This window comes from Elaeis guineensis, chromosome 2, assembly GCF_000442705.2.
Source record: "Elaeis guineensis isolate ETL-2024a chromosome 2, EG11, whole genome shotgun sequence".
NCBI lineage: Eukaryota > Viridiplantae > Streptophyta > Magnoliopsida > Arecales > Arecaceae > Elaeis > Elaeis guineensis.
This window is the reverse complement of record NC_025994.2, coordinates 107185058-107195491: the sequence shown is the minus strand read 5'-3', so window position 1 is coordinate 107195491 and position 10434 is coordinate 107185058. Positions and strand designations below refer to the sequence as shown.

The window sequence follows — 10434 nt, the reverse complement described above, 5'->3', positions numbered from 1 at the left end:
CAGGGGATCCTCCTCCCAGCCGACGTAGAGTCGCTGCGATCTCGGCAGGTGACCGAGATGCTGTCGCGGTTCTACCCGACCATGGTTGAGGTAAGCTTCGCATCGCTTCTTCTTTCCCTTAGAAATTTTTCTTGTCATGCGATTCTGACGAAGCTTTTTCAATCGGCAACTGATCTTCACGATGTCCGAACTGGAGGCCGGATACCGAAGGTTCGGCAACGTTCGGGCCGCTTACAAGGAAAGGTCGGCGGCGGCCGAAGCTGAGAGGGCGATGTTGGCCGACCAACTTCAGCAATCGGCCGATCGGGAGGCCAAGTTAGTTGACGAGGTCTCCAGGCTTGGGTCCGAGCTTAAGTCGGCCAAGAAGGAGGCCAGACATAAGGGTCGGGCCGTGCGTCGTCTTCGCCGCGAACGAGACGGCGCCACCGCCGAACTCAAAGGGGAACGCGAGCAACTCCGGGTTAGCCTGGAGAAGCTCGCCGAAGCCGAAGAGGAGTTATCTATCGCCCAGATCAACGCCGAAATGGCGAAGGTTGAGGCGGAGTCGGCGAGGGAGTCGCTCGCCCGCACGGAGGACGAGGCAAGGTCGGCCAAAGAGTCGGCCGATCGGGCGGCGGAAGACTTCCGAGCCTCCGACCGATACCGAGAGGAGATGCTCGAGTCGGGCTTCGCCTCGTACCGGGTAGGGTTCGAGGATGGTCGGGATGCCGTCCATGACTTGTACCCGGAGCTGGACGTCAGCCGCATCATCCCGCCGCTAGCCGAGGAGGAAGGAGCTGAAGAGGAAAGAACCGAGGAGATGGCCGACCAGCCATCGGGAGGCATCGTCGTGGCGGAGGAAGCCGTCCCGAAGCAAGTGCCGACCAATATCCCCTCGCCGACCGAAGCCCCTCCTTCAGCCGCCGACCCAGCACCACTTATGGCCGACACGCCGGTCATCCCCGATCCCCCGTCGGTCGAGGAAATCGACTAAGACGGATGATCGAGTCCTGGCGACTGCCTTTGCTTTTTTTTTTTTTTTTTCTTCTGAAAACATATATGTAATCGGGCTTCGACCCGACTTTGTAATTTCCTCAGTAATGAATGAAACTTTTTCCTTTCTCCTTTTGTTTGTAATGCCGAACATTTCTGTAATGTCGAACGTGAGTCGCCAACTTAAGTAAGTCGCTAACTCACGTAAGTCGGTAGGACTCCAGCAACTTGTGCAGCTACGAAGGAAGGGTAAGTCCCGACTTCGAGTCGGCTTCTGGTAGTCGAGCTCATTAGTCGGGCGCGTCTTGTTGAGTCGGGAGCCGACCGAACCTGGTAAAGGTTCGGTAGTTGGGCTTCCATAGACGCGTTCAGTCGAACACCGTCCGGCGCAGTGTCGGGGGAACGATAGTAAGTCGGATCCCCATGTTCTTGCATCGGGTATTCGTTCGGTATCTTTCGACATACGGTAGCAAGCCGAATGTCGTCCAGCCGGCCATAGGTCGGTCGGCGAGTCGTGGATGCGACTAAGATCGCGTTGTGCGATAGACGGTGGTAAGCCGAATATCCCTCGACCGGCCGTAGCCTGGTCGGAAGTCGCGACGCAAGCCGCGTAGGCTTTTTGCCTATCTTTGGTCGGGGCTCGATCGGTCTGTCGGCTGATGGTTCGGCCCGAAAGTTCGACCGTACAAGGAGTATGAACTCCCGTCGCAACAGATGCATCGGCCCTTGTCAGGGGCGGATGTGTTGCCGAAAGTCAAAGGAGTGCAACTCCCGTTGATATGGATACATCGGTCCTGGTAAGGGTCCGATTTGTCATTGATCGTCGAAGGAGTGTCAACTCCCGTTCTTGTAGATGCGTCGGTCCTCGCAAGGGTCCGATGCATTACCGATGATGAGGTCGTCGGTTTTAGGTGGATGCTAGGTCCACGTCAATACGTTGGGGCTGAGCGCCGATCATTAGTCGAAGAGTTAAGACTCCGAGATTTCAAACTGAATTTGTATTCCGACTGTTGAATTACAAAATTCACTGACAATACAGCTTCAGGTTGTCGGCGTTCCAGATCCGGGGAACGGGCTTCCCTTCAAGGGTCTCCAGCTGATAGGCTCTCGACCCGTAGGTGTCTGCAACCTTGTAGGGTCCTTCCCAGTTTGGAGCCAACTTCCCTTGATCCAAGGGCTTCGAGACCTCCGCCTTCCTCAAGACCAAGTCACCAGGCCTGAAGAGCTTTGGTTTGACCTTGGCGTTGTAGTACCGGGCGACCCTCTGTCGGTATGAAGCCATTCGGATTTGAGCCTCATCTCGTAGTTCGGGGAGGAGGTCCAGGTCGGCCCTCCGACCTTCGGAGTTGTCTGGCTCCTGATACCGCTCGACCCTTGAAGATGGCAGGCCAATCTCGAGCGGGATCATAGCCTCTGTCCCGTAGGCCAAGCTGAACGGCGACTCCCCGGTCGGGACGCGGGGTGTCGTTCGGTAAGCCCATAGAACGGAGCCCAGCTCGTCGACCCAGAGACCTTTGGCTTCATTCAGTCGGGTCTTGAGTCCGTGGAGCAAGGTTCGGTTGGTCACCTCGACCTCGCCATTGGACTGTGGGTGCCCGACTGAAGTCAGTCGGTGCCCGATGTGGAACCTGGCGCAGAAGTCTCTGAAGTCCTGGTTGTCGAATTGCCGTCCGTTGTCGGTGATGATGGTGTACGGCAATCCGAACCTGAAGATGATGGATTTTCGGATAAAGTCCTCCATCTTCCGCTCGGTGATCTGTGCCAAGGGCTCGGCCTCGACCCACTTCGTGAAGTAGTCGATGGCGACAACGATGAACTTCCTCTGGCCCGACGCTGGCGGGAAAGGGCCGAGAATGTCGACCCCCCATTGGGCGAACGGCCACGGAGCGACAATTGGGGCAATTTGGCTGGCCGGTTGGTGTTGGATGTTCGCGTACTTTTGACATGGCTCGCATCTCCGAACCAACTCGGCTGCATCTTTTTTCATGGTGGGCCAGTAGTAGCCTTATCGCAGGACCTTGAAGGCCAGGGACTTGCCCCCCAAGTGGTTCCCGCAAATCCCCTTGTGAACCTCTCGGAGAGCGTAGTCGGCGTCGGTCGGCCCCAAACACCTAAGTAGGGGAAGGGAGAATGACCTTTTGTAGAGTCGGCCATCCAAGATGACATATTGCGAGGCCGACCATCGGAGTCGCTTGGCCTCCATGGGATCTTCGGGACTGATCCCGTCGGTCAGGTACCGGACGATCGGGTCCATCCAACTTGGTTCGGACGTTAGCTGCTGTACTTCTTCGACCCGATCGATGCTCGGCTGCTGGAGGTTTTCCACGAACGTCCGACCCAAAGAGTCGTAGGCCGACGTTGCCAATCTGGAGAGTGCGTCGGCACGGGCATTCTCCGACCTAGGGATGTGGGAAATTTCGAAATACTCGAGGCGCGCCACGAGGTCCTTCACTTTCTGAAGGTACTTGATCATGGTCGGATCTCGCACCTCGAACTCGCCCTTGACCTGCCCCACGATCAGCTGAGAGTCGGAGAATGCCCGGAGGCTGTCGATGCCCAGCTCCTTCGCCATCCTCAAGCCAGCGAGGAGTGCCTCGTATTCGGCTTGATTGTTGGAGGCCTTGAAGTCAAACCGGAGGGCGTATTCGGTGACCACCCCATCCGAATTCGTGAGCAGGAGCCCGGCCCCGCTTCCCTGAGCGTTTGAGGCTCCGTCGATGTGGAGTACCCAGGTGGAGATCGGGTCTGGCTCAGAGACCGCATCTCGTCCCGGGTCTTCAGCTCCCGACCCTTGGTCGGTTGTCGGGCACTCGGCGATGAAGTCGGCCAAGACCTGAGCCTTCAGGGCAGGCCTGATGCGTAGTCGTTGATAGCACCAAAAATAACTCTACTCACTACGTAGGTAGGATGAGTCGAGATCGTATCCTCAGGGACTTTGGGCTAAGTTGAGATTGCAAGATAAAAGAAAGAAGCGTTGTTTTTTATTTAGAAAATAAATTATCGTAAAATTGAGGTAATTAAAAAATAAAGAGCTCGGGAGTTTTGAATTAATTTGCACTAGCAGAGTTGTATCTCTTTTTTAACTAAATAGATGTGATTAATCTTAGAAAAAATACGTGTCTTTCCTCGGCACGCTCCGTACCCGTAGATCACGGTGCGTCTTCGGAAAGTACTAGGTAACCAACTCTTCTTTCCTCGGCACGCCCCGTATCCGTAGATCACGACGCGTCTTCGGAAAGTAAAAGTTGTTCCTAATATTAATCTAACAAGAAAGCATAAATAAAAGCATATGATAGGGAGCAAATAAAGAACTCATGACAATTTAAATAAAAAGCATAATCTTTATTGCATATAAAGAAATACAGAAAAGTTTAGAACAATAAACCATCTCTGTGTCGTTACAAAATTTCTTCTCCACTCCCGAGACTGCTAGCCTAGCTGCTCATGAAGTAGTCCCTTTCTATTCCTCTATGCAAGGCTCTAGAAGAATTTCTGGGCTCTCCCTCTAATGGGAGTATAAAAGTATTTTTATAGGTGTTAGGAGGGAGGAGTTTTACATGATTTTCCGATGTGGGACTAAAAAAATATAAATCTTTCAAAATATTTCAAAATATTATTTTTTTTCTTATTTTGAACTTGTCTGCAGTGCGCCCACACCCGCGAGATGCTGCACCCGTGCCCGCGTCAGCGCCGCGTCCTGCGTCCGCGTCCCGCGTCCAAACCGCATCCACGCGCCAGCTCCCCGCGTGTTCACGCGCGTTCACGCGCCAAAGGAGTCACGCGTGCCCAGGAGCCAAAAAAATTCACGCGCGCCCAGGAGCCAAAGAATTCACGTGAAACCCTTTTCTTTTTTTTTTTATATTCCAAAAAGAAACAAAAGTTCCTTCATAATGATATCTATATCCTTTTTGGATTCCTTGCATAGTATCTTCATTTTCTATAATACCGGATGCATTTTTCTTTTATTTTAATTTTATTTTAAGTCCAATTTTTTTCAATCTTGAGTCTTTTTGATCTATGAATCGGACTCTTTGTATCGACGATCACCTTTCCTGTAAAACATAGAAAGAAACATCAAATTCTTAATAAATAAGATAAATTAAATATAATTTTTTAATTTAAAATACTTAAATTAAGTGTTTATCATACCCCCCAACTTGAATTTTGCTCGTCCTCGAGTAAAATAGATATATCAGCATTGTGTACCGACTTGATTTTGAATAAAAAATAGGTTAGGCATCCCAAAAGATAGATGATACTTGATCAGACCATTAAAGAGATATTTCATTGGATTATCAATTTGACCCAATTAGTGGTTGAGTATTAACTAAAGAAATTTCAGAGCTTTTCTTTCACCAACTCTCCACTTTACTCTTTAAATCCTCTAACTTAATGGGAAAAAGGTTTATTATCTTCTTGCAATTTAGTCTCTTTTATATATATATATATATATATATATAACATTGCCTACCTTTTTACGCGAACCATAACGCTTACTTAGGCGAAAGGGCCCGGTTACTCAGTAGGAGACCAATGTTGTTTTTCTCTCTCTTTTCTTTTTTTTTTTTTTTTTTTTAGGAGAATTTTTGCATACCTCGATCTTTCCACCCAATTTTTTATGAAGCAGATTCTTTATTGAGATCAGTAAGAAGATGGTTGTAGAATTACTCCTAAAATTTGGTCTAGTTCAAACCCTACCATTCATTGGATTTTCTTAATAATTTATTCCTCAGTATCTCTAAAATTATCTTGACCGTTAATCATTCATTTATTAAGATGTCTAATTGACTCTTAATCAAAATAAAATTTGAATATACAAAACTAATTATTTCTGACCATACTCGAGGATTTGATTAATTTCCCCCCCCAACTTAATCTACATTGTCTTCAATGGAGTAAGAAAGCAAAGAAAATAAAAGGAGAGAGTGCATCTGGGATAATTTTACTTCAGAAGTTGAAGATAGCTTCATTGATTAATAGGCTCTTGTTCTAAATTTCTGCAGCTGCGGTAAAGTAAAAAAATATGAAATCGTTGGGTTGCCTCCCAACAAGCGCTAAGTTTTATGTCTTCAGCCAGACGTCAAGATTATTAACAGACTCTTCCATACAGAGTGTTCCTTTATTCTTTAAAAAAAATGATGATCAGTTAATACAAGATAGAAGAAATTTGGGTTGCCTCCCAACAAGCGCTAAGTTTTACGTCTTCAGCCAGACGTCATATGCAATAAAACCAACAAAAGATGGGCAATGGCTCATACTTGATTGTCCATGGAGGAGTGGTTTTATCATGTGGTGTATCCAACAATATGTTAACTTCTTTCATATATCCCTTAAAGTCATACACTCCAAAGTGAGCCAAGCAAGTATCTAAGGGTTCAGGTGCTAGAATTGTGGGTGTTGCATCTTCTATAATATCTTCTAGTATATCTACTTTGAAGCAACTATCCATTGATGGTCCTTGGGAAGCACCAAACACATTCAGTCTCAGTTTCTTATTCCCAAACGATACGTCCATGACTCCTGTCCTACAATTGATGCATGCATTCGCCGTAGCTAGGAAAGGTCGTCTTAAAATAATGGGAATTTGTCTGGGGTTGTCACTTAATTCCATATCGAGAATCAGAAAATCAACTGGAAAGTAAAACTCATCTACCTTGACCAAGACATCCTCAAGCATTCCACGTGGTTCCTTAATTGATCTATCGGCTAACTGCAGTGTGACTGATGTGGGTTTCAGTTCTCCAAATCCAAAAAGTTCATACACCGAACTAGGTAAAAGATTCACACTTGCCCCTAAATTTAGAAGAGCTTTTTCAATGTGATAATCTCCTATAACACAGGAAATGATGGGGGCTCCTGGGTCCTTAAGCTTTGGAGGAGTGGCATGCTGGACGACAGAACTAGCCTGTTCAGTGAGACGTACTTTCTTTGGGATTTGTGATCTAGATTTACGTTTTTGGGTGCACAAATCCTTCAAAAATTTGGCATAAGCAGGGACCTGTTTGATTGCATCTAGAAGGGGAAGATTAATTTGGACTTGCTTAAATAATTCCAACATCTCATCGAGTTTTCCTCCCTTCTTATCTGCAGGAATAGGGACTTTCAGGGCATCCGGAAATGGGGCTTTAGGCAAGTAAGATGATTCCGGTGCAGTTGGTTCCTTCTCTATTTTTAGGTCCTCCTTGTTCTTGGGTGATTTGGATTCGGTTAGAGATTTAGGGTCGGTCTCATTGGTTTTACTAGTGTGTTCAATGATCTTCCCACTTCTCAGAATCATGATTGATTTGGCATGTTCAGAAAAAACTTCTGGGGTATTAGAACTCTCAATCACAAATTGCCCTCTTGGGTTGCTCTCGGGTTGGCTAGGTAATTTTTCTCTTCCCTCCTAATGAATGCAGTCGCTAGTTGACCTATTTGGGTCTCTAGCTTAGCAATGGATTGTGTGTGGGAGTTAAGGATCTGAGTGTTGACTTCTAATCGTTCTAGTGCTTTTAGAACTTTTTCCTCAAAAGCTGAGCTGTGACCAGTAGTAGATGGTTGAGGAGCATTTTGAAATTGATGGTATGATCCATGCCTATATATTGGATCCTGATATTGAGGTCGAGGTGTGGCAGGACCAACCACTGGTTGTGGTCTCCAGGAAAAATTTGGATGGTTTCTCCAGCCGGGGTTATAAGTGTTCGAATATGGATCGTTTCTTGGTCTGCGAGCTTGTTGGACCTGAGCTTGCTGAACCTGCTCGTGCACAAACTCAGGAAATTGAGGTGCGGCTGGGCATTCATTAACAAAATGGTTCGGACTTGCACATAATGCACAAACTTCTTGGATTGGATTAGGTGGAATCGGGGATTGTCCAGTATTTAGAAGACGATCTAATTTTTGGGACAGTTCATCTACCTTTTGATGGATATCTATGGCATTTCCTACTTCATATATTCCACCTCTTTTTGGGTTTAACATGGGTTTATCTCTAATAGAGGCAGACATATGATGTAATGAATTTTCACTTAGAATTTCAAACAGTTGCCATGCCTCATCCTCACTTTTCAGCATGAATGTCCCACCGCATGATGCATCGACCATTTGTCGATGTCTTTCAAAGAGCCCATCATAAAAATATTGGATTAACTGCCACTTGGGTACAGCATGGTGGGGGCATTTTCTAATAAGGTCTTTTAATCTCTCCCATGTTTCATGAAACATTTCTCCATCTAATTGGGAAAAACTAGTTATGGCTTTCCTTATTTGATTAGTTTTTCCTATGGGAAAATATTTCTTGAGAAACACTCCTTGCAGCTGGTCCCAGGTTGATATAGTCATGGAATCCAAAGTATGTAGCCAGTATTTGGCTTTGTCCTTAAGTGAAAAAGGGAATAATTTCAACCTAAGAGCATCATCGGAGAAGTTGTGAATTTTGACAGTTGAGCATATCTCAAGAAATTCTTCAAGATGTTTATAAGGGTCTTCATTACTAAGTCCATAAAATGAAGGTAACATTTGGATTATACTGGACTTAATTTCATATTGAGTGGCCTCCACTGGGGGTACTTGAATACAAGGAGAGTAGGTATATGTGGAAGGAGTAAAGTACTCCTTCAATTGCTTGGGTGGATCATTCTCCTGATTTCGATCCATCTTTTTATGTCTGTAGGCTCTAAAGGTTCTTTCTATTTCTGGATCAAAAGGTTGGATTTCTGGTCGTAATGATCTACGGCCAAGCATACACCTTACAATTATACTGTAGAGCACACACAAATTTTTTTTTTTTTTTATAATAAATATTTTTATAATAAAGTGAGAAAAGAATGAAGAAAATCTAAAGAGAAGAACCTAAGAACCTTAAATCTATGAAAAGGAAGAAATTAATTAATGTTTAGATGTTAATTGCAATCAACTTAAACAATCATAGACTCTCTATCCTAAGGTTAATTTAGATCTAGACAGCTCCTAACTTTCAAGATTGCTTTTGAGCACTCCAAGCTCAAGATTGACTAACTGACTCGGCCAGGTAAGCGTAAGATGTGGGAGGTTCCCTGCTCGTTGCTTTCCTTGGACACCAACTAAGTTGGCCAGGTCAGTCAACGGAACCAATTGAAAACCACTTTCTTTAACCACTTGCCTTAGACACCGAGCAATTAACCAATCCGTACTCGGTTCAACTCTAGAGCTTTCTTATCCTATTGAGCTCGAAATTTCTAGGGCTGACGTCTAATTGATTTTAAATTAAGGTCTAGGTTATGCAAATGCAAGGGAGTGATTTGTGGGCCAAGGAAGGGTGATCAAATCCCCACCTTATCTGGTTAATGGGTTATTGCCCTTAAGATTAATTATGGAGATGCAATGCAAATAAACAAGGTGTCCAATCAAGTTAGAAATTTTTATATTTGAGGTTACGCTATTTTAGTTAAGTGTTATGAAATATCAGTGACTTTTTTTTTAGTTTTATCTTTTTTTTATATATATATATATATATTTTTTTTTTTTTTTTTTTTAGTTTTGCAAGAAAATAAATTTAAGTGATTAAGTCTAAAAAGCAATAAATCACTAGACTATAAAAAGTAGCAAATTATTCTAAGCAGAAAAATTTCTAAGATTAAAAAGTATTAAATTAGTTATGCAAGATAATTATGTAATTATGCAAATAAGATTATCTAGCTAGAAAGCACGAAAAAAAAATTTAAAACGAGAAATAAAAACTGAAAAGTATTATTATTATTTTTTTTTAAATTTTTTTTTTAATTTTTTTTAAATTTTTTTTTTTTTTAAATTTTTTAATTCAACCGTGCCAAGATCTCCGGCAACGGCGCCAAAATTTGATGCGTAGTCATTGATAGCACCAAAAATAACTCTACTCACTACGTAGGTAGGATGAGTCGAGATCGTATCCTCAGGGACCTTGGGCTAAGTTGAGATTGCAAGATAAAAGAAAGAAGCGTTGTTTTTTATTTAGAAAATAAATTATCGTAAAATTGAGGTAATTAAAAAATAAAGAGCTCGGGAGTTTTGAATTAATTTGCACTAGCAGAGTTGTATCTCTTTTTTAACTAAATAGATGTGATTAATCTTAGGAAAAATACGTGTCTTTCCTCGGCACGCTCCGTACCCGTAGATCACGGTGCGTCTTCGGAAAGTACTAGGTAACCAACTCTTCTTTCCTCGGCACGCCCCGTATCCGTAGATCACGACGCGTCTCCGGAAAGTAAAAGTTGTTCCTAATATTAATCTAACAAGAAAGCATAAATAAAAGCATATGATAGGGAGCAAATAAAGAACTCATGACAATTTAAATAAAAAGCATAATCTTTATTGCATATAAAGAAATACAGGAAAGTTTAGAACAATAAACCATCTCTGTGTCGTTACAAAATTTCTTCTCCACTCCCGAGACTGCTAGCCTAGCTGCTCATGAAGTAGTCCCTTTCTATTCCTCTATGCAAGGCTCTAGAAGAATTTCTGGGCTCC

At 44.2% G+C, this 10434-nt stretch overlaps 1 non-coding gene across 1 annotated transcript; it reads left to right on the top strand.

Moving 5' to 3' along the window:
* The first annotated feature begins 8114 nt into the window (after positions 1-8114).
* On the top strand, positions 8115-8220 carry LOC140855983 (small nucleolar RNA R71). The gene has a single exon (XR_012139423.1). It is a non-coding gene; the product is annotated as a small nucleolar RNA R71 (small nucleolar RNA).
* The last annotated feature ends 2214 nt before the right edge of the window (positions 8221-10434 follow it).